This window comes from Anarhichas minor, unplaced genomic scaffold, assembly GCF_050575085.1.
Source record: "Anarhichas minor isolate MPS153535 unplaced genomic scaffold, ASM5057508v1 ptg000086l, whole genome shotgun sequence".
Taxonomy (NCBI): domain Eukaryota; kingdom Metazoa; phylum Chordata; class Actinopteri; order Perciformes; family Anarhichadidae; genus Anarhichas; species Anarhichas minor.
The window spans coordinates 2730249-2756062 of record NW_027466532.1 but is presented as its reverse complement, the minus strand read 5'-3'; positions in this window follow the sequence as shown (position 1 = coordinate 2756062).

The following is a 25814-nucleotide window of genomic DNA, read 5'->3' as shown; positions in this document are numbered from 1 at the left end:
TCATTTTAGAATGTTTGAATCGTTTTTAGAATGTTTGAATCATTTTTAGAATGTTTGAATCGTTTTTAGAATGTTTGAATCGTTTTTAGAATGTTTGAATCGTTTTTAGAATGTTTGAATCGTTTTTAGAATGTTTGAATTTTTTTTAGAATTCTTTAGAATGTTTGAATCGTTTTTAGAATGTTTGAATCGTTTTTAGAATGTTTGATCTTTTTAGAATGTTTGAATCGTTTTTAGAATGTTTGAATCTTTTTTAGAATGTTTGAATCCTTTTAGAATGTTTGAATCGTTTTTAGAATGTTTGAATCGTTTTTAGAATGTTTGAATCGTTTTAAGAATGTTTGAATCGTTTTAGAATGTTTGAATCGTTTTTAGAATGTTTGAATCATTTTTAGAATGTTTGAATCGTTTTAGAATGTTTGAATCATTTTTAGAATGTTTGAATCGTTTTTAGAATGTTTGATCTTTTTAGAATGTTTGATCTTTTTAGAATGTTTGAATCGTTTTTAGAATGTTTGAATCTTTTTTAGAATGTTTGAATCGTTTTAAGAATGTTTGAATCCTTTTAGAATGTTTGAATCGTTTTTAGAATGTTTGAATCGTTTTAGAATGTTTGAATCGTTTTTAGAATGTTTGAATCGTTTTTAGAATGTTTGAATCGTTTTTAGAATGTTTGAATCGTTTTTAGAATGTTTGAATCGTTTTTAGAATGTTTGAATCTTTTTTAGAATGTTTGAATCGTTTTAAGAATGTTTGAATCCTTTTAGAATGTTTGAATCGTTTTTAGAATGTTTGAATCTTTTTAGAATGTTTGAATCATTTTAGAATGTTTGAATCGTTTTTAGAATGTTTGAATCTTTTTTAGAATGTTTGAATCTTTTTAGAATGTTTGAATCATTTTAGAATGTTTGAATCGTTTTTAGAATGTTTGAATCTTTTTTAGAATGTTTGAATCGTTTTTAGAATGTTTGAATCATTTTAGAATGTTTGAATCGTTTTTAGAATGTTTGAATCTTTTTTAGAATGTTTGAATCGTTTTTAGAATGTTTGAATCTTTTTTAGAATGTTTGAATCGTTTTTAGAATGTTTGAATCCTTTTTAGAATTTTTTAGAATGTTTGAATCATTTTTAGAATGTTTGAATCCTTTTTAGAATGTTTGAATCGTTTTTAGAATTTTTGAATCGTTTTTAGAATGTTTGAATCGTTTTTAGAATGTTTGATCTTTTTAGAATGTTTGATCTTTTTAGAATGTTTGAATCGTTTTTAGAATGTTTGAATCTTTTTTAGAATGGTTGAATCCTTTTAGAATGTTTGAATCGTTTTAGAATGTTTGAATCATTTTAGAATGTTTGAATCGTTTTTAGAATGTTTGAATCGTTTTTAGAATGTTTGAATCGTTTTTAGAATTTTTTAGAATGTTTGAATCATTTTTAGAATGTTTGAATCGTTTTTAGAATGTTTGAATCGTTTTTAGAATGTTTGAATCCTTTTAGAATGTTTGAATCTTTTTTAGAATGTTTGAATCGTTTTTAGAATGTTTGAATCATTTTTAGAATGTTTGAATCGTTTTTAGAATGTTTGATCTTTTTAGAATGTTTGATCTTTTTAGAATGTTTGAATCGTTTTTAGAATGTTTGAATCTTTTTTAGAATGTTTGAATCGTTTTTAGAATGTTTGAATCTTTTTTAGAATGTTTGAATCGTTTTAAGAATGTTTGAATCCTTTTAGAATGTTTGAATCGTTTTTAGAATGTTTGAATCGTTTTAGAATGTTTGAATCGTTTTTAGAATGTTTGAATCGTTTTTAGAATGTTTGAATCGTTTTTAGAATGTTTGAATCGTTTTTAGAATGTTTGAATCGTTTTTAGAATGTTTGAATCTTTTTTAGAATGTTTGAATCGTTTTAAGAATGTTTGAATCCTTTTAGAATGTTTGAATCGTTTTTAGAATGTTTGAATCTTTTTAGAATGTTTGAATCATTTTAGAATGTTTGAATCGTTTTTAGAATGTTTGAATCTTTTTTAGAATGTTTGAATCTTTTTAGAATGTTTGAATCATTTTAGAATGTTTGAATCGTTTTTAGAATGTTTGAATCTTTTTTAGAATGTTTGAATCGTTTTTAGAATGTTTGAATCATTTTAGAATGTTTGAATCGTTTTTAGAATGTTTGAATCTTTTTTAGAATGTTTGAATCGTTTTTAGAATGTTTGAATCTTTTTTAGAATGTTTGAATCGTTTTTAGAATGTTTGAATCCTTTTTAGAATTTTTTAGAATGTTTGAATCATTTTTAGAATGTTTGAATCCTTTTTAGAATGTTTGAATCGTTTTTAGAATTTTTTAGAATGTTTGAATCATTTTTAGAATGTTTGAATCGTTTTTAGAATGTTTGAATCGTTTTTAGAATGTTTGATCTTTTTAGAATGTTTGATCTTTTTAGAATGTTTGAATCGTTTTTAGAATGTTTGAATCTTTTTTAGAATGGTTGAATCCTTTTAGAATGTTTGAATCGTTTTAGAATGTTTGAATCATTTTTAGAATGTTTGAATCGTTTTTAGAATGTTTGAATCGTTTTTAGAATGTTTGAATCCTTTTAGAATGTTTGAATCTTTTTTAGAATGTTTGAATCGTTTTTAGAATGTTTGAATCATTTTTAGAATGTTTGAATCGTTTTTAGAATGTTTGATCTTTTTAGAATGTTTGATCTTTTTAGAATGTTTGAATCGTTTTTAGAATGTTTGAATCTTTTTTAGAATGTTTGAATCCTTTTAGAATGTTTGAATCTTTTTAGAATGTTTGAATCGTTTTAAGAATGTTTGAATCCTTTTAGAATATTTGAATCGTTTTTAGAATGTTTGAATCGTTTTAAGAATGTTTGAATCTTTTTTAGAATGTTTGAATCCTTTTAGAATGTTTGAATCTTTTTTAGAATGTTTGAATCGTTTTTAGAATGTTTGAATCGTTTTTAGAATTTTTTAGAATGTTTGAATCATTTTTAGAATGTTTGAATCGTTTTTAGAATGTTTGAATCGTTTTTGAATGTTTGAATCGTTTTTAGAATGTTTGAATCTTTTTTAGAATTCTTTAGAATGTTTGAATCGTTTTTAGAATGTTTGAATCGTTTTTAGAATGTTTGAATCCTTTTAGAATGTTTGAATCGTTTTTAGAATGTTTGATCTTTTTAGAATGTTTGATCTATTTAGAATGTTTGAATCGTTTTTAGAATGTTTGAATCTTTTTTAGAATGTTTGAATCTTTTTTAGAATGTTTGAATCGTTTTAAGAATGTTTGAATCCTTTTAGAATGTTTGAATCATTTTAGAATGTTTGAATCGTTTTTAGAATGTTTGAATCATTTTTAGAATGTTTGAATCGTTTTTAGAATGTTTGAATCGTTTTTAGAATGTTTGAATCGTTTTTAGAATGTTTGAATCGTTTTTAGAATGTTTGAATTTTTTTTAGAATTCTTTAGAATGTTTGAATCGTTTTTAGAATGTTTGAATCGTTTTTAGAATGTTTGATCTTTTTAGAATGTTTGAATCGTTTTTAGAATGTTTGAATCTTTTTTAGAATGTTTGAATCCTTTTAGAATGTTTGAATCGTTTTTAGAATGTTTGAATCGTTTTTAGAATGTTTGAATCGTTTTAAGAATGTTTGAATCGTTTTAGAATGTTTGAATCGTTTTTAGAATGTTTGAATCATTTTTAGAATGTTTGAATCGTTTTTAGAATGTTTGATCTTTTTAGAATGTTTGATCTTTTTAGAATGTTTGAATCGTTTTTAGAATGTTTGAATCTTTTTTAGAATGTTTGAATCGTTTTAAGAATGTTTGAATCCTTTTAGAATGTTTGAATCGTTTTTAGAATGTTTGAATCGTTTTAGAATGTTTGAATCGTTTTTAGAATGTTTGAATCGTTTTTAGAATGTTTGAATCGTTTTTAGAATGTTTGAATCTTTTTTAGAATGTTTGAATCGTTTTTAGAATGTTTGAATCCTTTTTAGAATTTTTTAGAATGTTTGAATCATTTTTAGAATGTTTGAATCCTTTTTAGAATGTTTGAATCGTTTTTAGAATTTTTTAGAATGTTTGAATCATTTTTAGAATGTTTGAATCGTTTTTAGAATGTTTGAATCGTTTTTAGAATGTTTGATCTTTTTAGAATGTTTGATCTTTTTAGAATGTTTGAATCGTTTTTAGAATGTTTGAATCTTTTTTAGAATGGTTGAATCCTTTTAGAATGTTTGAATCGTTTTAGAATGTTTGAATCATTTTAGAATGTTTGAATCGTTTTTAGAATGTTTGAATCGTTTTTAGAATGTTTGAATCGTTTTTAGAATTTTTTAGAATGTTTGAATCATTTTTAGAATGTTTGAATCGTTTTTAGAATGTTTGAATCGTTTTTAGAATGTTTGAATCCTTTTAGAATGTTTGAATCTTTTTTAGAATGTTTGAATCGTTTTTAGAATGTTTGAATCATTTTTAGAATGTTTGAATCGTTTTTAGAATGTTTGATCTTTTTAGAATGTTTGATCTTTTTAGAATGTTTGAATCGTTTTTAGAATGTTTGAATCTTTTTTAGAATGTTTGAATCCTTTTAGAATGTTTGAATCTTTTTAGAATGTTTGAATCGTTTTAAGAATGTTTGAATCCTTTTAGAATATTTGAATCGTTTTTAGAATGTTTGAATCTTTTTTAGAATGTTTGAATCGTTTTTAGAATGTTTGAATCCTTTTTAGAATTTTTTAGAATGTTTGAATCATTTTTAGAATGTTTGAATCCTTTTTAGAATGTTTGAATCGTTTTTAGAATTTTTTAGAATGTTTGAATCATTTTTAGAATGTTTGAATCGTTTTTAGAATGTTTGAATCGTTTTTAGAATGTTTGATCTTTTTAGAATGTTTGATCTTTTTAGAATGTTTGAATCGTTTTTAGAATGTTTGAATCTTTTTTAGAATGGTTGAATCCTTTTAGAATGTTTGAATCGTTTTAGAATGTTTGAATCATTTTAGAATGTTTGAATCGTTTTTAGAATGTTTGAATCGTTTTTAGAATGTTTGAATCGTTTTTAGAATTTTTTAGAATGTTTGAATCATTTTTAGAATGTTTGAATCGTTTTTAGAATGTTTGAATCGTTTTTAGAATGTTTGAATCCTTTTAGAATGTTTGAATCTTTTTTAGAATGTTTGAATCGTTTTTAGAATGTTTGAATCATTTTTAGAATGTTTGAATCGTTTTTAGAATGTTTGATCTTTTTAGAATGTTTGATCTTTTTAGAATGTTTGAATCGTTTTTAGAATGTTTGAATCTTTTTTAGAATGTTTGAATCCTTTTAGAATGTTTGAATCTTTTTAGAATGTTTGAATCGTTTTAAGAATGTTTGAATCCTTTTAGAATATTTGAATCGTTTTTAGAATGTTTGAATCGTTTTAAGAATGTTTGAATCTTTTTTAGAATGTTTGAATCCTTTTAGAATGTTTGAATCTTTTTTAGAATGTTTGAATCGTTTTTAGAATGTTTGAATCGTTTTTAGAATTTTTTAGAATGTTTGAATCATTTTTAGAATGTTTGAATCGTTTTTAGAATGTTTGAATCGTTTTTGAATGTTTGAATCCTTTTTAGAATGTTTGAATCCTTTTTAGAATGTTTGAATCGTTTTTAGAATGTTTGAATCGTTTTTAGAATGTTTGAATCTTTTTTAGAATTCTTTAGAATGTTTGAATCGTTTTTAGAATGTTTGAATCGTTTTTAGAATGTTTGAATCCTTTTAGAATGTTTGAATCGTTTTTAGAATGTTTGATCTTTTTAGAATGTTTGATCTATTTAGAATGTTTGAATCGTTTTTAGAATGTTTGAATCTTTTTTAGAATGTTTGAATCTTTTTTAGAATGTTTGAATCGTTTTAAGAATGTTTGAATCCTTTTAGAATGTTTGAATCATTTTAGAATGTTTGAATCGTTTTTAGAATGTTTGAATCATTTTTAGAATGTTTGAATCGTTTTTAGAATGTTTGAATCGTTTTTAGAATGTTTGAATCGTTTTTAGAATGTTTGAATCGTTTTTAGAATGTTTGAATTTTTTTTAGAATTCTTTAGAATGTTTGAATCGTTTTTAGAATGTTTGAATCGTTTTTAGAATGTTTGATCTTTTTAGAATGTTTGAATCGTTTTTAGAATGTTTGAATCTTTTTTAGAATGTTTGAATCCTTTTAGAATGTTTGAATCGTTTTTAGAATGTTTGAATCGTTTTTAGAATGTTTGAATCGTTTTAAGAATGTTTGAATCGTTTTAGAATGTTTGAATCGTTTTTAGAATGTTTGAATCATTTTTTGAATGTTTGAATCGTTTTAGAATGTTTGAATCATTTTTAGAATGTTTGAATCGTTTTTAGAATGTTTGATCTTTTTAGAATGTTTGATCTTTTTAGAATGTTTGAATCGTTTTTAGAATGTTTGAATCTTTTTTAGAATGTTTGAATCGTTTTAAGAATGTTTGAATCCTTTTAGAATGTTTGAATCGTTTTTAGAATGTTTGAATCGTTTTAGAATGTTTGAATCGTTTTTAGAATGTTTGAATCGTTTTTAGAATGTTTGAATCGTTTTTAGAATGTTTGAATCGTTTTTAGAATGTTTGAATCGTTTTTAGAATGTTTGAATCTTTTTTAGAATGTTTGAATCGTTTTAAGAATGTTTGAATCCTTTTAGAATGTTTGAATCGTTTTTAGAATGTTTGAATCTTTTTAGAATGTTTGAATCATTTTAGAATGTTTGAATCGTTTTTAGAATGTTTGAATCTTTTTTAGAATGTTTGAATCTTTTTAGAATGTTTGAATCATTTTAGAATGTTTGAATCGTTTTTAGAATGTTTGAATCTTTTTTAGAATGTTTGAATCGTTTTTAGAATGTTTGAATCATTTTAGAATGTTTGAATCGTTTTTAGAATGTTTGAATCTTTTTTAGAATGTTTGAATCGTTTTTAGAATGTTTGAATCTTTTTTAGAATGTTTGAATCGTTTTTAGAATGTTTGAATCCTTTTTAGAATTTTTTAGAATGTTTGAATCATTTTTAGAATGTTTGAATCCTTTTTAGAATGTTTGAATCGTTTTTAGAATTTTTTAGAATGTTTGAATCATTTTTAGAATGTTTGAATCGTTTTTAGAATGTTTGAATCGTTTTTAGAATGTTTGATCTTTTTAGAATGTTTGATCTTTTTAGAATGTTTGAATCGTTTTTAGAATGTTTGAATCTTTTTTAGAATGGTTGAATCCTTTTAGAATGTTTGAATCGTTTTTAGAATGTTTGAATCCTTTTAGAATGTTTGAATCTTTTTTAGAATGTTTGAATCGTTTTTAGAATGTTTGAATCTTTTTTAGAATTTTTTAGAATGTTTGAATCGTTTTTAGAATGTTTGAATCATTTTTAGAATGTTTGAATCGTTTTTAGAATGTTTGATCTTTTTAGAATGTTTGATCTTTTTAGAATGTTTGAATCGTTTTTAGAATGTTTGAATCTTTTTTAGAATGTTTGAATCCTTTTAGAATGTTTGAATCTTTTTAGAATGTTTGAATCGTTTTAAGAATGTTTGAATCCTTTTAGAATGTTTGAATCGTTTTTAGAATGTTTGAATCTTTTTTAGAATTTTTTAGAATGTTTGAATCGTTTTTAGAATGTTTGAATCGTTTTTAGAATGTTTGAATCGTTTTTGAATGTTTGAATCGTTTTTAGAATGTTTGAATCGTTTTTGAATGTTTGAATCGTTTTTAGAATGTTTGAATCCTTTTAGAATGTTTGAATCGTTTTTAGAATGTTTGAATCGTTTTTAGAATGTTTGAATCCTTTTAGAATGTTTGAATCTTTTTTAGAATGTTTGAATCGTTTTTAGAATGTTTGAATCTTTTTTAGAATGTTTGAATCGTTTTAAGAATGTTTGAATCTTTTTTAGAATGTTTGAATCCTTTTAGAATGTTTGAATCTTTTTTAGAATGTTTGAATCGTTTTTAGAATGTTTGAATCGTTTTTAGAATTTTTTAGAATGTTTGAATCATTTTTAGAATGTTTGAATCGTTTTTAGAATGTTTGAATCGTTTTTGAATGTTTGAATCCTTTTTAGAATGTTTGAATCTTTTTTAGAATGTTTGAATCGTTTTAAGAATGTTTGAATCTTTTTTAGAATGTTTGAATCCTTTTAGAATGTTTGAATCTTTTTTAGAATGTTTGAATCGTTTTTAGAATGTTTGAATCGTTTTTAGAATTTTTTAGAATGTTTGAATCATTTTTAGAATGTTTGAATCGTTTTTAGAATGTTTGAATCGTTTTTGAATGTTTGAATCCTTTTTAGAATGTTTGAATCCTTTTTAGAATGTTTGAATCGTTTTTAGAATGTTTGAATCGTTTTTAGAATGTTTGAATCTTTTTTAGAATGTTTGAATCTTTTTTAGAATGTTTGAATCTTTTTAGAATGTTTGAATCGTTTTAAGAATGTTTGAATCCTTTTAGAATATTTGAATCGTTTTTAGAATGTTTGAATCGTTTTAAGAATGTTTGAATCTTTTTTAGAATGTTTGAATCCTTTTAGAATGTTTGAATCTTTTTTAGAATGTTTGAATCGTTTTTAGAATGTTTGAATCGTTTTTAGAATTTTTTAGAATGTTTGAATCATTTTTAGAATGTTTGAATCGTTTTTAGAATGTTTGAATCGTTTTTGAATGTTTGAATCCTTTTTAGAATGTTTGAATCCTTTTTAGAATGTTTGAATCGTTTTTAGAATGTTTGAATCGTTTTTAGAATGTTTGAATCTTTTTTAGAATTCTTTAGAATGTTTGAATCGTTTTTAGAATGTTTGAATCGTTTTTAGAATGTTTGAATCCTTTTAGAATGTTTGAATCGTTTTTAGAATGTTTGATCTTTTTAGAATGTTTGATCTATTTAGAATGTTTGAATCGTTTTTAGAATGTTTGAATCTTTTTTAGAATGTTTGAATCGTTTTTAGAATGTTTGAATCGTTTTTAGAATTTTTTAGAATGTTTGAATCATTTTTAGAATGTTTGAATCGTTTTTAGAATGTTTGAATCGTTTTTGAATGTTTGAATCCTTTTTAGAATGTTTGAATCCTTTTTAGAATGTTTGAATCGTTTTTAGAATGTTTGAATCGTTTTTAGAATGTTTGAATCTTTTTTAGAATTCTTTAGAATGTTTGAATCGTTTTTAGAATGTTTGAATCGTTTTTAGAATGTTTGAATCCTTTTAGAATGTTTGAATCGTTTTTAGAATGTTTGATCTTTTTAGAATGTTTGATCTATTTAGAATGTTTGAATCGTTTTTAGAATGTTTGAATCTTTTTTAGAATGTTTGAATCTTTTTTAGAATGTTTGAATCGTTTTAAGAATGTTTGAATCCTTTTAGAATGTTTGAATCATTTTAGAATGTTTGAATCGTTTTTAGAATGTTTGAATCATTTTTAGAATGTTTGAATCGTTTTTAGAATGTTTGAATCGTTTTTAGAATGTTTGAATCGTTTTTAGAATGTTTGAATCGTTTTTAGAATGTTTGAATTTTTTTTAGAATTCTTTAGAATGTTTGAATCGTTTTTAGAATGTTTGAATCGTTTTTAGAATGTTTGATCTTTTTAGAATGTTTGAATCGTTTTTAGAATGTTTGAATCTTTTTTAGAATGTTTGAATCCTTTTAGAATGTTTGAATCGTTTTTAGAATGTTTGAATCGTTTTTAGAATGTTTGAATCGTTTTAAGAATGTTTGAATCGTTTTAGATTGTTTGAATCGTTTTTAGAATGTTTGAATCATTTTTAGAATGTTTGAATCGTTTTAGAATGTTTGAATCATTTTTAGAATGTTTGAATCGTTTTTAGAATGTTTGATCTTTTTAGAATGTTTGATCTTTTTAGAATGTTTGAATCGTTTTTAGAATGTTTGAATCGTTTTTAGAATGTTTGAATCTTTTTTAGAATGTTTGAATCGTTTTAAGAATGTTTGAATCCTTTTAGAATGTTTGAATCGTTTTTAGAATGTTTGAATCTTTTTAGAATGTTTGAATCATTTTAGAATGTTTGAATCGTTTTTAGAATGTTTGAATCTTTTTTAGAATGTTTGAATCTTTTTAGAATGTTTGAATCATTTTAGAATGTTTGAATCGTTTTTAGAATGTTTGAATCTTTTTTAGAATGTTTGAATCGTTTTTAGAATGTTTGAATCATTTTAGAATGTTTGAATCGTTTTTAGAATGTTTGAATCTTTTTTAGAATGTTTGAATCGTTTTTAGAATGTTTGAATCTTTTTTAGAATGTTTGAATCGTTTTTAGAATGTTTGAATCCTTTTTAGAATTTTTTAGAATGTTTGAATCATTTTTAGAATGTTTGAATCCTTTTTAGAATGTTTGAATCGTTTTTAGAATTTTTTAGAATGTTTGAATCATTTTTAGAATGTTTGAATCGTTTTTAGAATGTTTGAATCGTTTTTAGAATGTTTGATCTTTTTAGAATGTTTGATCTTTTTAGAATGTTTGAATCGTTTTTAGAATGTTTGAATCTTTTTTAGAATGGTTGAATCCTTTTAGAATGTTTGAATCGTTTTAGAATGTTTGAATCATTTTAGAATGTTTGAATCGTTTTTAGAATGTTTGAATCGTTTTTAGAATGTTTGAATCGTTTTTAGAATTTTTTAGAATGTTTGAATCATTTTTAGAATGTTTGAATCGTTTTTAGAATGTTTGAATCGTTTTTAGAATGTTTGAATCCTTTTAGAATGTTTGAATCTTTTTTAGAATGTTTGAATCGTTTTTAGAATGTTTGAATCTTTTTTAGAATTTTTTAGAATGTTTGAATCGTTTTTAGAATGTTTGAATCATTTTTAGAATGTTTGAATCGTTTTTAGAATGTTTGATCTTTTTAGAATGTTTGATCTTTTTAGAATGTTTGAATCGTTTTTAGAATGTTTGAATCTTTTTTAGAATGTTTGAATCCTTTTAGAATGTTTGAATCTTTTTAGAATGTTTGAATCGTTTTAAGAATGTTTGAATCCTTTTAGAATGTTTGAATCGTTTTTAGAATGTTTGAATCTTTTTTAGAATTTTTTAGAATGTTTGAATCGTTTTTAGAATGTTTGAATCGTTTTTAGAATGTTTGAATCGTTTTTGAATGTTTGAATCGTTTTTAGAATGTTTGAATCCTTTTAGAATGTTTGAATCGTTTTTAGAATGTTTGAATCGTTTTTAGAATGTTTGAATCCTTTTAGAATGTTTGAATCTTTTTTAGAATGTTTGAATCGTTTTTAGAATGTTTGAATCTTTTTTAGAATGTTTGAATCGTTTTAAGAATGTTTGAATCTTTTTTAGAATGTTTGAATCCTTTTAGAATGTTTGAATCTTTTTTAGAATGTTTGAATCGTTTTTAGAATGTTTGAATCGTTTTTAGAATTTTTTAGAATGTTTGAATCATTTTTAGAATGTTTGAATCGTTTTTAGAATGTTTGAATCGTTTTTGAATGTTTGAATCCTTTTTAGAATGTTTGAATCTTTTTTAGAATGTTTGAATCGTTTTAAGAATGTTTGAATCTTTTTTAGAATGTTTGAATCCTTTTAGAATGTTTGAATCTTTTTTAGAATGTTTGAATCGTTTTTAGAATGTTTGAATCGTTTTTAGAATTTTTTAGAATGTTTGAATCATTTTTAGAATGTTTGAATCGTTTTTAGAATGTTTGAATCGTTTTTGAATGTTTGAATCCTTTTTAGAATGTTTGAATCCTTTTTAGAATGTTTGAATCGTTTTTAGAATGTTTGAATCGTTTTTAGAATGTTTGAATCTTTTTTAGAATGTTTGAATCTTTTTTAGAATGTTTGAATCTTTTTAGAATGTTTGAATCGTTTTAAGAATGTTTGAATCCTTTTAGAATATTTGAATCGTTTTTAGAATGTTTGAATCGTTTTAAGAATGTTTGAATCTTTTTTAGAATGTTTGAATCCTTTTAGAATGTTTGAATCTTTTTTAGAATGTTTGAATCGTTTTTAGAATGTTTGAATCGTTTTTAGAATTTTTTAGAATGTTTGAATCATTTTTAGAATGTTTGAATCGTTTTTAGAATGTTTGAATCGTTTTTGAATGTTTGAATCCTTTTTAGAATGTTTGAATCCTTTTTAGAATGTTTGAATCGTTTTTAGAATGTTTGAATCGTTTTTAGAATGTTTGAATCTTTTTTAGAATTCTTTAGAATGTTTGAATCGTTTTTAGAATGTTTGAATCGTTTTTAGAATGTTTGAATCCTTTTAGAATGTTTGAATCGTTTTTAGAATGTTTGATCTTTTTAGAATGTTTGATCTATTTAGAATGTTTGAATCGTTTTTAGAATGTTTGAATCTTTTTTAGAATGTTTGAATCGTTTTTAGAATGTTTGAATCGTTTTTAGAATTTTTTAGAATGTTTGAATCATTTTTAGAATGTTTGAATCGTTTTTAGAATGTTTGAATCGTTTTTGAATGTTTGAATCCTTTTTAGAATGTTTGAATCCTTTTTAGAATGTTTGAATCGTTTTTAGAATGTTTGAATCGTTTTTAGAATGTTTGAATCTTTTTTAGAATTCTTTAGAATGTTTGAATCGTTTTTAGAATGTTTGAATCGTTTTTAGAATGTTTGAATCCTTTTAGAATGTTTGAATCGTTTTTAGAATGTTTGATCTTTTTAGAATGTTTGATCTATTTAGAATGTTTGAATCGTTTTTAGAATGTTTGAATCTTTTTTAGAATGTTTGAATCTTTTTTAGCATGTTTGAATCGTTTTAAGAATGTTTGAATCCTTTTAGAATGTTTGAATCATTTTAGAATGTTTGAATCGTTTTTAGAATGTTTGAATCATTTTTAGAATGTTTGAATCGTTTTTAGAATGTTTGAATCGTTTTTAGAATGTTTGAATCGTTTTTAGAATGTTTGAATCGTTTTTAGAATGTTTGAAATTTTTTTAGAATTCTTTAGAATGTTTGAATCGTTTTTAGAATGTTTGAATCGTTTTTAGAATGTTTGATCTTTTTAGAATGTTTGAATCGTTTTTAGAATGTTTGAATCTTTTTTAGAATGTTTGAATCCTTTTAGAATGTTTGAATCGTTTTTAGAATGTTTGAATCGTTTTTAGAATGTTTGAATCGTTTTAAGAATGTTTGAATCGTTTTAGATTGTTTGAATCGTTTTTAGAATGTTTGAATCATTTTTAGAATGTTTGAATCGTTTTAGAATGTTTGAATCATTTTTAGAATGTTTGAATCGTTTTTAGAATGTTTGATCTTTTTAGAATGTTTGATCTTTTTAGAATGTTTGAATCGTTTTTAGAATGTTTGAATCTTTTTTAGAATGTTTGAATCGTTTTAAGAATGTTTGAATCCTTTTAGAATGTTTGAATCGTTTTTAGAATGTTTGAATCGTTTTAGAATGTTTGAATCGTTTTTAGAATGTTTGAATCGTTTTTAGAATGTTTGAATCGTTTTTAGAATGTTTGAATCGTTTTTAGAATGTTTGAATCGTTTTTAGAATGTTTGAATCTTTTTTAGAATGTTTGAATCGTTTTAAGAATGTTTGAATCCTTTTAGAATGTTTGAATCGTTTTTAGAATGTTTGAATCTTTTTAGAATGTTTGAATCATTTTAGAATGTTTGAATCGTTTTTAGAATGTTTGAATCTTTTTTAGAATGTTTGAATCTTTTTAGAATGTTTGAATCATTTTAGAATGTTTGAATCGTTTTTAGAATGTTTGAATCTTTTTTAGAATGTTTGAATCGTTTTTAGAATGTTTGAATCATTTTAGAATGTTTGAATCGTTTTTAGAATGTTTGAATCTTTTTTAGAATGTTTGAATCGTTTTTAGAATGTTTGAATCTTTTTTAGAATGTTTGAATCGTTTTTAGAATGTTTGAATCCTTTTTAGAATTTTTTAGAATGTTTGAATCATTTTTAGAATGTTTGAATCCTTTTTAGAATGTTTGAATCGTTTTTAGAATTTTTTAGAATGTTTGAATCATTTTTAGAATGTTTGAATCGTTTTTAGAATGTTTGAATCGTTTTTAGAATGTTTGATCTTTTTAGAATGTTTGATCTTTTTAGAATGTTTGAATCGTTTTTAGAATGTTTGAATCTTTTTTAGAATGGTTGAATCCTTTTAGAATGTTTGAATCGTTTTAGAATGTTTGAATCATTTTAGAATGTTTGAATCGTTTTTAGAATGTTTGAATCGTTTTTAGAATGTTTGAATCGTTTTTAGAATTTTTTAGAATGTTTGAATCATTTTTAGAATGTTTGAATCGTTTTTAGAATGTTTGAATCGTTTTTAGAATGTTTGAATCCTTTTAGAATGTTTGAATCTTTTTTAGAATGTTTGAATCGTTTTTAGAATGTTTGAATCTTTTTTAGAATTTTTTAGAATGTTTGAATCGTTTTTAGAATGTTTGAATCATTTTTAGAATGTTTGAATCGTTTTTAGAATGTTTGATCTTTTTAGAATGTTTGATCTTTTTAGAATGTTTGAATCGTTTTTAGAATGTTTGAATCTTTTTTAGAATGTTTGAATCCTTTTAGAATGTTTGAATCTTTTTAGAATGTTTGAATCGTTTTAAGAATGTTTGAATCCTTTTAGAATGTTTGAATCGTTTTTAGAATGTTTGAATCTTTTTTAGAATTTTTTAGAATGTTTGAATCGTTTTTAGAATGTTTGAATCGTTTTTAGAATGTTTGAATCGTTTTTGAATGTTTGAATCGTTTTTAGAATGTTTGAATCGTTTTTGAATGTTTGAATCGTTTTTAGAATGTTTGAATCGTTTTAAGAATGTTTGAATCTTTTTAGAATGTTTGAATCATTTTAGAATGTTTGAATCGTTTTTAGAATGTTTGAATCCTTTTAGAATGTTTGAATCGTTTTTAGAATGTTTGAATCGTTTTTAGAATGTTTGAATCCTTTTAGAATGTTTGAATCTTTTTTAGAATGTTTGAATCGTTTTTAGAATGTTTGAATCTTTTTTAGAATGTTTGAATCGTTTTAAGAATGTTTGAATCTTTTTTAGAATGTTTGAATCCTTTTAGAATGTTTGAATCTTTTTTAGAATGTTTGAATCGTTTTTAGAATGTTTGAATCGTTTTTAGAATTTTTTAGAATGTTTGAATCATTTTTAGAATGTTTGAATCGTTTTTAGAATGTTTGAATCGTTTTTGAATGTTTGAATCCTTTTTAGAATGTTTGAATCTTTTTTAGAATGTTTGAATCGTTTTAAGAATGTTTGAATCTTTTTTAGAATGTTTGAATCCTTTTAGAATGTTTGAATCTTTTTTAGAATGTTTGAATCGTTTTTAGAATGTTTGAATCGTTTTTAGAATTTTTTAGAATGTTTGAATCATTTTTAGAATGTTTGAATCGTTTTTAGAATGTTTGAATCGTTTTTGAATGTTTGAATCCTTTTTAGAATGTTTGAATCCTTTTTAGAATGTTTGAATCGTTTTTAGAATGTTTGAATCGTTTTTAGAATGTTTGAATCTTTTTTAGAATGTTTGAATCTTTTTTAGAATGTTTGAATCGTTTTAAGAATGTTTGAATCCTTTTAGAATGTTTGAATCATTTTAGAATGTTTGAATCGTTTTTAGAATGTTTGAATCATTTTTAGAATGTTTGAATCGTTTTTAGAATGTTTGAATCGTTTTTAGAATGTTTGAATCGTTTTTAGAATGTTTGAATCGTTTTTAGAATGTTTGAATTTTTTTTAGAATTCTTTAGAATGTTTGAATCGTTTTTAGAATGTTTGAATCGTTTTTAGAATGTTTGATCTTTTTAGAATGTTTGAATCGTTTTTAGAATGTTTGAATCTTTTTTAGAATGTTTGAATCCTTTTAGAATGTTTGAATCGTTTTTAGAATGTTTGAATCGTTTTTAGAATGTTTGAATCGTTTTAAGAATGTTTGAATCGTTTTAGAATGTTTGAATCGTTTTTAGAATGTTTGAATCATTTTTAGAATGTTTGAATCGTTTTAGAATGTTTGAATCATTTTTAGAATGTTTGAATCGTTTTTAGAATGTTTGATCTTTTTAGAATGTTTGATCTTTTTAGAATGTTTGAATCGTTTTTAGAATGTTTGAATCGTTTTTAGAATGTTTGAATCGTTTTAAGAATGTTTGAATCCTTTTAGAATGTTTGAATCGTTTTTAGAATGTTTGAATCGTTTTAGAATGTTTGAATCGTTTTTAGAATGTTTGAATCGTTTTAGAATGTTTGAATCGTTTTTAGAATGTTTGAATCGTTTTTAGAATGTTTGAATCGTTTTTAGAATGTTTGAATCGTTTTTAGAATGTTTGAATCGTTTTTAGAATGTTTGAATCGTTTTTAGAATGTTTGAATCGTTTTTAGAATGTTTGAATCGTTTTTAGAATGTTTGAATCGTTTTAGAATGTTTGAATCGTTTTTAGAATGTTTGAATCGTTTTTAGAATGTTTGAATCGTTTTTAGAATGTTTGAATCGTTTTTAGAATGTTTGAATCGTTTTTAGAATGTTTGAATCCTTTTAGAATGTTTGAATCGTTTTAGAATGTTTGAATCATTTTAGAATGTTTGAATCGTTTTTAGAATGTTTGAATCGTTTTTAGAATGTTTGAATCGTTTTTAGAATTTTTTAGAATGTTTGAATCATTTTTAGAATGTTTGAATCGTTTTTAGAATGTTTGAATCGTTTTTAGAATGTTTGAATCCTTTTAGAATGTTTGAATCTTTTTTAGAATGTTTGAATCGTTTTTAGAATGTTTGAATCATTTTTAGAATGTTTGAATCGTTTTTAGAATGTTTGATCTTTTTAGAATGTTTGATCTTTTTAGAATGTTTGAATCGTTTTTAGAATGTTTGAATCTTTTTTAGAATGTTTGAATCCTTTTAGAATGTTTGAATCTTTTTAGAATGTTTGAATCGTTTTAAGAATGTTTGAATCCTTTTAGAATGTTTGAATCGTTTTTAGAATGTTTGAATCGTTTTAAGAATGTTTGAATCTTTTTTAGAATGTTTGAATCCTTTTAGAATGTTTGAATCTTTTTTAGAATGTTTGAATCGTTTTTAGAATGTTTGAATCGTTTTTAGAATTTTTTAGAATGTTTGAATCATTTTTAGAATGTTTGAATCGTTTTTAGAATGTTTGAATCGTTTTTGAATGTTTGAATCCTTTTTAGAATGTTTGAATCCTTTTTAGAATGTTTGAATCGTTTTTAGAATGTTTGAATCGTTTTTAGAATGTTTGAATCTTTTTTAGAATTCTTTAGAATGTTTGAATCGTTTTTAGAATGTTTGAATCGTTTTTAGAATGTTTGAATCCTTTTAGAATGTTTGAATCGTTTTTAGAATGTTTGATCTTTTTAGAATGTTTGATCTATTTAGAATGTTTGAATCGTTTTTAGAATGTTTGAATCTTTTTTAGAATGTTTGAATCTTTTTTAGAATGTTTGAATCGTTTTAAGAATGTTTGAATCCTTTTAGAATGTTTGAATCATTTTAGAATGTTTGAATCGTTTTTAGAATGTTTGAATCATTTTTAGAATGTTTGAATCGTTTTTAGAATGTTTGAATCGTTTTTAGAATGTTTGAATCGTTTTTAGAATGTTTGAATCGTTTTTAGAATGTTTGAATTTTTTTTAGAATTCTTTAGAATGTTTGAATCGTTTTTAGAATGTTTGAATCGTTTTTAGAATGTTTGATCTTTTTAGAATGTTTGAATCGTTTTTAGAATGTTTGAATCTTTTTTAGAATGTTTGAATCCTTTTAGAATGTTTGAATCGTTTTTAGAATGTTTGAATCATTTTTAGAATGTTTGAATCGTTTTAGAATGTTTGAATCATTTTTAGAATGTTTGAATCGTTTTTAGAATGTTTGATCTTTTTAGAATGTTTGATCTTTTTAGAATGTTTGAATCGTTTTTAGAATGTTTGAATCTTTTTTAGAATGTTTGAATCGTTTTAAGAATGTTTGAATCCTTTTAGAATGTTTGAATCGTTTTTAGAATGTTTGAATCGTTTTAGAATGTTTGAATCGTTTTTAGAATGTTTGAATCGTTTTTAGAATGTTTGAATCGTTTTTAGAATGTTTGAATCGTTTTTAGAATGTTTGAATCGTTTTTAGAATGTTTGAATCTTTTTTAGAATGTTTGAATCGTTTTAAGAATGTTTGAATCCTTTTAGAATGTTTGAATCGTTTTTAGAATGTTTGAATCATTTTAGAATGTTTGAATCATTTTAGAATGTTTGAATCGTTTTTAGAATGTTTGAATCTTTTTTAGAATGTTTGAATCTTTTTAGAATGTTTGAATCATTTTAGAATGTTTGAATCTTTTTTAGAATGTTTGAATCTTTTTTAGAATGTTTGAATCGTTTTTAGAATGTTTGAATCATTTTAGAATGTTTGAATCGTTTTTAGAATGTTTGAATCTTTTTTAGAATGTTTGAATCGTTTTTAGAATGTTTGAATCGTTTTTAGAATGTTTGAATCCTTTTTAGAATGTTTGAATCCTTTTTAGAATTTTTTAGAATGTTTGAATCATTTTTAGAATGTTTGAATCCTTTTTAGAATGTTTGAATCGTTTTTAGAATTTTTTAGAATGTTTGAATCATTTTTAGAATGTTTGAATCGTTTTTAGAATGTTTGAATCGTTTTTAGAATGTTTGATCTTTTTAGAATGTTTGATCTTTTTAGAATGTTTGAATCGTTTTTAGAATGTTTGAATCTTTTTTAGAATGGTTGAATCCTTTTAGAATGTTTGAATCGTTTTAGAATGTTTGAATCATTTTAGAATGTTTGAATCGTTTTTAGAATGTTTGAATCGTTTTTAGAATGTTTGAATCGTTTTTAGAATTTTTTAGAATGTTTGAATCATTTTTAGAATGTTTGAATCGTTTTTAGAATGTTTGAATCGTTTTTAGAATGTTTGAATCCTTTTAGAATGTTTGAATCTTTTTTAGAATGTTTGAATCGTTTTTAGAATGTTTGAATCTTTTTTAGAATTTTTTAGAATGTTTGAATCGTTTTTAGAATGTTTGAATCATTTTTAGAATGTTTGAATCGTTTTTAGAATGTTTGATCTTTTTAGAATGTTTGATCTTTTTAGAATGTTTGAATCGTTTTTAGAATGTTTGAATCTTTTTTAGAATGTTTGAATCCTTTTAGAATGTTTGAATCTTTTTAGAATGTTTGAATCGTTTTAAGAATGTTTGAATCCTTTTAGAATGTTTGAATCTTTTTTAGAATTTTTTAGAATGTTTGAATCGTTTTTAGAATGTTTGAATCGTTTTTAGAATGTTTGAATCGTTTTTGAATGTTTGAATCGTTTTTAGAATGTTTGAATCGTTTTTGAATGTTTGAATCGTTTTTAGAATGTTTGAATCGTTTTAAGAATGTTTGAATCTTTTTAGAATGTTTGAATCATTTTAGAATGTTTGAATCGTTTTTAGAATGTTTGAATCCTTTTAGAATGTTTGAATCGTTTTTAGAATGTTTGAATCGTTTTTAGAATGTTTGAATCCTTTTAGAATGTTTGAATCTTTTTTAGAATGTTTGAATCGTTTTTAGAATGTTTGAATCTTTTTTAGAATGTTTGAATCGTTTTAAGAATGTTTGAATCTTTTTTAGAATGTTTGAATCCTTTTAGAATGTTTGAATCGTTTTTAGAATGTTTGAATCGTTTTTAGAATGTTTGAATCGTTTTTAGAATTTTTTAGAATGTTTGAATCATTTTTAGAATGTTTGAATCGTTTTTAGAATGTTTGAATCGTTTTTGAATGTTTGAATCCTTTTTAGAATGTTTGAATCCTTTTTAGAATGTTTGAATCGTTTTTAGAATGTTTGAATCGTTTTTAGAATGTTTGAATCTTTTTTAGAATGTTTGAATCTTTTTTAGAATGTTTGAATCGTTTTAAGAATGTTTGAATCCTTTTAGAATGTTTGAATCATTTTAGAATGTTTGAATCGTTTTTAGAATGTTTGAATCATTTTTAGAATGTTTGAATCGTTTTTAGAATGTTTGAATCGTTTTTAGAATGTTTGAATCGTTTTTAGAATGTTTGAATCGTTTTTAGAATGTTTGAATTTTTTTTAGAATTCTTTAGAATGTTTGAATCGTTTTTAGAATGTTTGAATCGTTTTTAGAATGTTTGATCTTTTTAGAATGTTTGAATCGTTTTTAGAATGTTTGAATCTTTTTTAGAATGTTTGAATCCTTTTAGAATGTTTGAATCGTTTTTAGAATGTTTGAATCGTTTTTAGAATGTTTGAATCGTTTTAAGAATGTTTGAATCGTTTTAGAATGTTTGAATCGTTTTTAGAATGTTTGAATCATTTTTAGAATGTTTGAATCGTTTTAGAATGTTTGAATCATTTTTAGAATGTTTGAATCGTTTTTAGAATGTTTGATCTTTTTAGAATGTTTGATCTTTTTAGAATGTTTGAATCGTTTTTAGAATGTTTGAATCTTTTTTAGAATGTTTGAATCGTTTTAAGAATGTTTGAATCCTTTTAGAATGTTTGAATCGTTTTTAGAATGTTTGAATCGTTTTAGAATGTTTGAATCGTTTTTAGAATGTTTGAATCGTTTTTAGAATGTTTGAATCGTTTTTAGAATGTTTGAATCGTTTTTAGAATGTTTGAATCGTTTTTAGAATGTTTGAATCTTTTTTAGAATGTTTGAATCGTTTTAAGAATGTTTGAATCCTTTTAGAATGTTTGAATCGTTTTTAGAATGTTTGAATCTTTTTAGAATGTTTGAATCATTTTAGAATGTTTGAATCGTTTTTAGAATGTTTGAATCTTTTTTAGAATGTTTGAATCTTTTTAGAATGTTTGAATCATTTTAGAATGTTTGAATCGTTTTTAGAATGTTTGAATCTTTTTTAGAATGTTTGAATCGTTTTTAGAATGTTTGAATCATTTTAGAATGTTTGAATCGTTTTTAGAATGTTTGAATCTTTTTTAGAATGTTTGAATCGTTTTTAGAATGTTTGAATCTTTTTTAGAATGTTTGAATCGTTTTTAGAATGTTTGAATCGTTTTTAGAATTTTTTAGAATGTTTGAATCATTTTTAGAATGTTTGAATCGTTTTTAGAATGTTTGAATCGTTTTTAGAATTTTTTAGAATGTTTGAATCATTTTTAGAATGTTTGAATCGTTTTTAGAATGTTTGAATCGTTTTTAGAATGTTTGATCTTTTTAGAATGTTTGATCCGTTTTTAGAATGTTTGAATCTTTTTTAGAATGGTTGAATCCTTTTAGAATGTTTGAATCGTTTTAGAATGTTTGAATCATTTTAGAATGTTTGAATCGTTTTTAGAATGTTTGAATCGTTTTTAGAATGTTTGAATCGTTTTTAGAATTTTTTAGAATGTTTGAATCATTTTTAGAATGTTTGAATCGTTTTTAGAATGTTTGAATCGTTTTTAGAATGTTTGAATCCTTTTAGAATGTTTGAATCTTTTTTAGAATGTTTGAATCGTTTTTAGAATGTTTGAATCATTTTTAGAATGTTTGAATCGTTTTTAGAATGTTTGATCTTTTTAGAATGTTTGATCTTTTTAGAATGTTTGAATCGTTTTTAGAATGTTTGAATCTTTTTTAGAATGTTTGAATCCTTTTAGAATGTTTGAATCTTTTTAGAATGTTTGAATCGTTTTAAGAATGTTTGAATCCTTTTAGAATGTTTGAATCGTTTTTAGAATGTTTGAATCTTTTTTAGAATTTTTTAGAATGTTTGAATCGTTTTTAGAATGTTTGAATCGTTTTTAGAATGTTTGAATCGTTTTTGAATGTTTGAATCGTTTTTAGAATGTTTGAATCGTTTTTGAATGTTTGAATCGTTTTTAGAATGTTTGAATCGTTTTAAGAATGTTTGAATCTTTTTAGAATGTTTGAATCATTTTAGAATGTTTGAATCGTTTTTAGAATGTTTGAATCCTTTTAGAATGTTTGAATCGTTTTTAGAATGTTTGAATCGTTTTTAGAATGTTTGAATCCTTTTAGAATGTTTGAATCTTTTTTAGAATGTTTGAATCGTTTTTAGAATGTTTGAATCTTTTTTAGAATGTTTGAATCGTTTTAAGAATGTTTGAATCCTTTTAGAATGTTTGAATCGTTTTTAGAATGTTTGAATCGTTTTAGAATGTTTGAATCGTTTTTAGAATGTTTGAATCGTTTTTAGAATGTTTGAATCGTTTTTAGAATGTTTGAATCGTTTTTAGAATGTTTGAATCGTTTTTAGAATGTTTGAATCTTTTTTAGAATGTTTGAATCGTTTTAAGAATGTTTGAATCCTTTTAGAATGTTTGAATCGTTTTTAGAATGTTTGAATCTTTTTAGAATGTTTGAATCATTTTAGAATGTTTGAATCATTTTAGAATGTTTGAATCGTTTTTAGAATGTTTGAATCTTTTTTAGAATGTTTGAATCGTTTTTAGAATGTTTGAATCTTTTTTAGAATGTTTGAATCGTTTTTAGAATGTTTGAATCGTTTTTAGAATTTTTTAGAATGTTTGAATCATTTTTAGAATGTTTGAATCGTTTTTAGAATGTTTGAATCGTTTTTGAATGTTTGAATCCTTTTTAGAATGTTTGAATCCTTTTTAGAATGTTTGAATCGTTTTTAGAATGTTTGAATCGTTTTTAGAATGTTTGAATCTTTTTTAGAATTCTTTAGAATGTTTGAATCGTTTTTAGAATGTTTGAATCGTTTTTAGAATGTTTGAATCTTTTTAGAATGTTTGAATCGTTTTTAGAATGTTTGATCTTTTTAGAATGTTTGATCTATTTAGAATGTTTGAATCGTTTTTAGAATGTTTGAATCATTTTAGAATGTTTGAATCGTTTTTAGAATGTTTGAATCATTTTTAGAATGTTTGAATCGTTTTTAGAATGTTTGAATCGTTTTTAGAATGTTTGAATCGTTTTTAGAATGTTTGAATCTTTTTTAGAATGTTTGAATCTTTTTAGAATGTTTGAATCATTTTAGAATGTTTGAATCGTTTTTAGAATGTTTGAATCTTTTTTAGAATGTTTGAATCGTTTTTAGAATGTTTGAATCATTTTAGAATGTTTGAATCGTTTTTAGAATGTTTGAATCTTTTTTAGAATGTTTGAATCGTTTTTAGAATGTTTGAATCTTTTTTAGAATGTTTGAATCGTTTTTAGAATGTTTGAATCGTTTTTAGAATTTTTTAGAATGTTTGAATCATTTTTAGAATGTTTGAATCCTTTTTAGAATGTTTGAATCGTTTTTGAATGTTTGAATCCTTTTTAGAATGTTTGAATCTTTTTAGAATGTTTGAATCCTTTTAGAATGTTTGAATCGTTTTTAGAATGTTTGAATCTTTTTAGAATGTTTGAATCTTTTTAGAATGTTTGAATCGTTTTAGAATGTTTGAATCGTTTTTAGAATGTTTGAATCATTTTTAGAATGTTTGAATCGTTTTAGAATGTTTGAATCATTTTTAGAATGTTTGAATCGTTTTTAGAATGTTTGATCTTTTTAGAATGTTTGATCTTTTTAGAATGTTTGAATCGTTTTTAGAATGTTTGAATCTTTTTTAGAATGTTTGAATCGTTTTAGAATGTTTGAATCGTTTTTAGAATGTTTGAATCGTTTTTAGAATGTTTGAATCGTTTTTAGAATGTTTGAATCGTTTTTAGAATGTTTGAATCGTTTTTAGAATGTTTGAATCTTTTTTAGAATGTTTGAATCGTTTTTAGAATGTTTGAATCATTTTAGAATGTTTGAATCGTTTTTAGAATGTTTGAATCTTTTTTAGAATGTTTGAATCGTTTTTAGAATGTTTGAATCTTTTTTAGAATGTTTGAATCGTTTTTAGAATGTTTGAATCCTTTTTAGAATTTTTTAGAATGTTTGAATCATTTTTAGAATGTTTGAATCCTTTTTAGAATGTTTGAATCGTTTTTAGAATTTTTTAGAATGTTTGAATCATTTTTAGAATGTTTGAATCGTTTTTAGAATGTTTGAATCGTTTTTAGAATGTTTGATCTTTTTAGAATGTTTGATCTTTTTAGAATGTTTGAATCGTTTTTAGAATGTTTGAATCTTTTTTAGAATGGTTGAATCCTTTTAGAATGTTTGAATCGTTTTAGAATGTTTGAATCATTTTAGAATGTTTGAATCGTTTTTAGAATGTTTGAATCGTTTTTAGAATGTTTGAATCGTTTTTAGAATTTTTTAGAATGTTTGAATCATTTTTAGAATGTTTGAATCGTTTTTAGAATGTTTGAATCGTTTTTAGAATGTTTGAATCCTTTTAGAATGTTTGAATCTTTTTTAGAATGTTTGAATCGTTTTTAGAATGTTTGAATCTTTTTTAGAATTTTTTAGAATGTTTGAATCGTTTTTAGAATGTTTGAATCATTTTTAGAATGTTTGAATCGTTTTTAGAATGTTTGATCTTTTTAGAATGTTTGATCTTTTTAGAATGTTTGAATCGTTTTTAGAATGTTTGAATCTTTTTTAGAATGTTTGAATCCTTTTAGAATGTTTGAATCTTTTTAGAATGTTTGAATCGTTTTAAGAATGTTTGAATCCTTTTAGAATGTTTGAATCGTTTTTAGAATGTTTGAATCTTTTTTAGAATTTTTTAGAATGTTTGAATCGTTTTTAGAATGTTTGAATCGTTTTTAGAATGTTTGAATCGTTTTTGAATGTTTGAATCGTTTTTAGAATGTTTGAATCGTTTTTGAATGTTTGAATCGTTTTTAGAATGTTTGAATCGTTTTAAGAATGTTTGAATCTTTTTAGAATGTTTGAATCATTTTAGAATGTTTGAATCGTTTTTAGAATGTTTGAATCCTTTTAGAATGTTTGAATCGTTTTTAGAATGTTTGAATCGTTTTTAGAATGTTTGAATCCTTTTAGAATGTTTGAATCTTTTTTAGAATGTTTGAATCGTTTTTAGAATGTTTGAATCTTTTTTAGAATGTTTGAATCGTTTTAAGAATGTTTGAATCCTTTTAGAATGTTTGAATCGTTTTTAGAATGTTTGAATCGTTTTAGAATGTTTGAATCGTTTTTAGAATGTTTGAATCGTTTTTAGAATGTTTGAATCGTTTTTAGAATGTTTGAATCGTTTTTAGAATGTTTGAATCGTTTTTAGAATGTTTGAATCTTTTTTAGAATGTTTGAATCGTTTTAAGAATGTTTGAATCCTTTTAGAATGTTTGAATCGTTTTTAGAATGTTTGAATCTTTTTAGAATGTTTGAATCATTTTAGAATGTTTGAATCGTTTTTAGAATGTTTGAATCTTTTTTAGAATGTTTGAATCTTTTTAGAATGTTTGAATCTTTTTAGAATGTTTGAATCATTTTAGAATGTTTGAATCATTTTAGAATGTTTGAATCGTTTTTAGAATGTTTGAATCGTTTTTGAATGTTTGAATCCTTTTTAGAATGTTTGAATCTTTTTAGAATGTTTGAATCCTTTTAGAATGTTTGAATCGTTTTTAGAATGTTTGAATCTTTTTAGAATGTTTGAATCTTTTTAGAATGTTTGAATCATTTTAGAATGTTTGAATCATTTTAGAATGTTTGAATCGTTTTTAGAATGTTTGAATCTTTTTTCGAATGTTTGAATCGTTTTTAGAATGTTTGAATCTTTTTTAGAATGTTTGAATCGTTTTTAGAATGTTTGAATCGTTTTTAGAATTTTTTAGAATGTTTGAATCATTTTTAGAATGTTTGAATCGTTTTTAGAATGTTTGAATCGTTTTTGAATGTTTGAATCCTTTTTAGAATGTTTGAATCCTTTTTAGAATGTTTGAATCGTTTTTAGAATG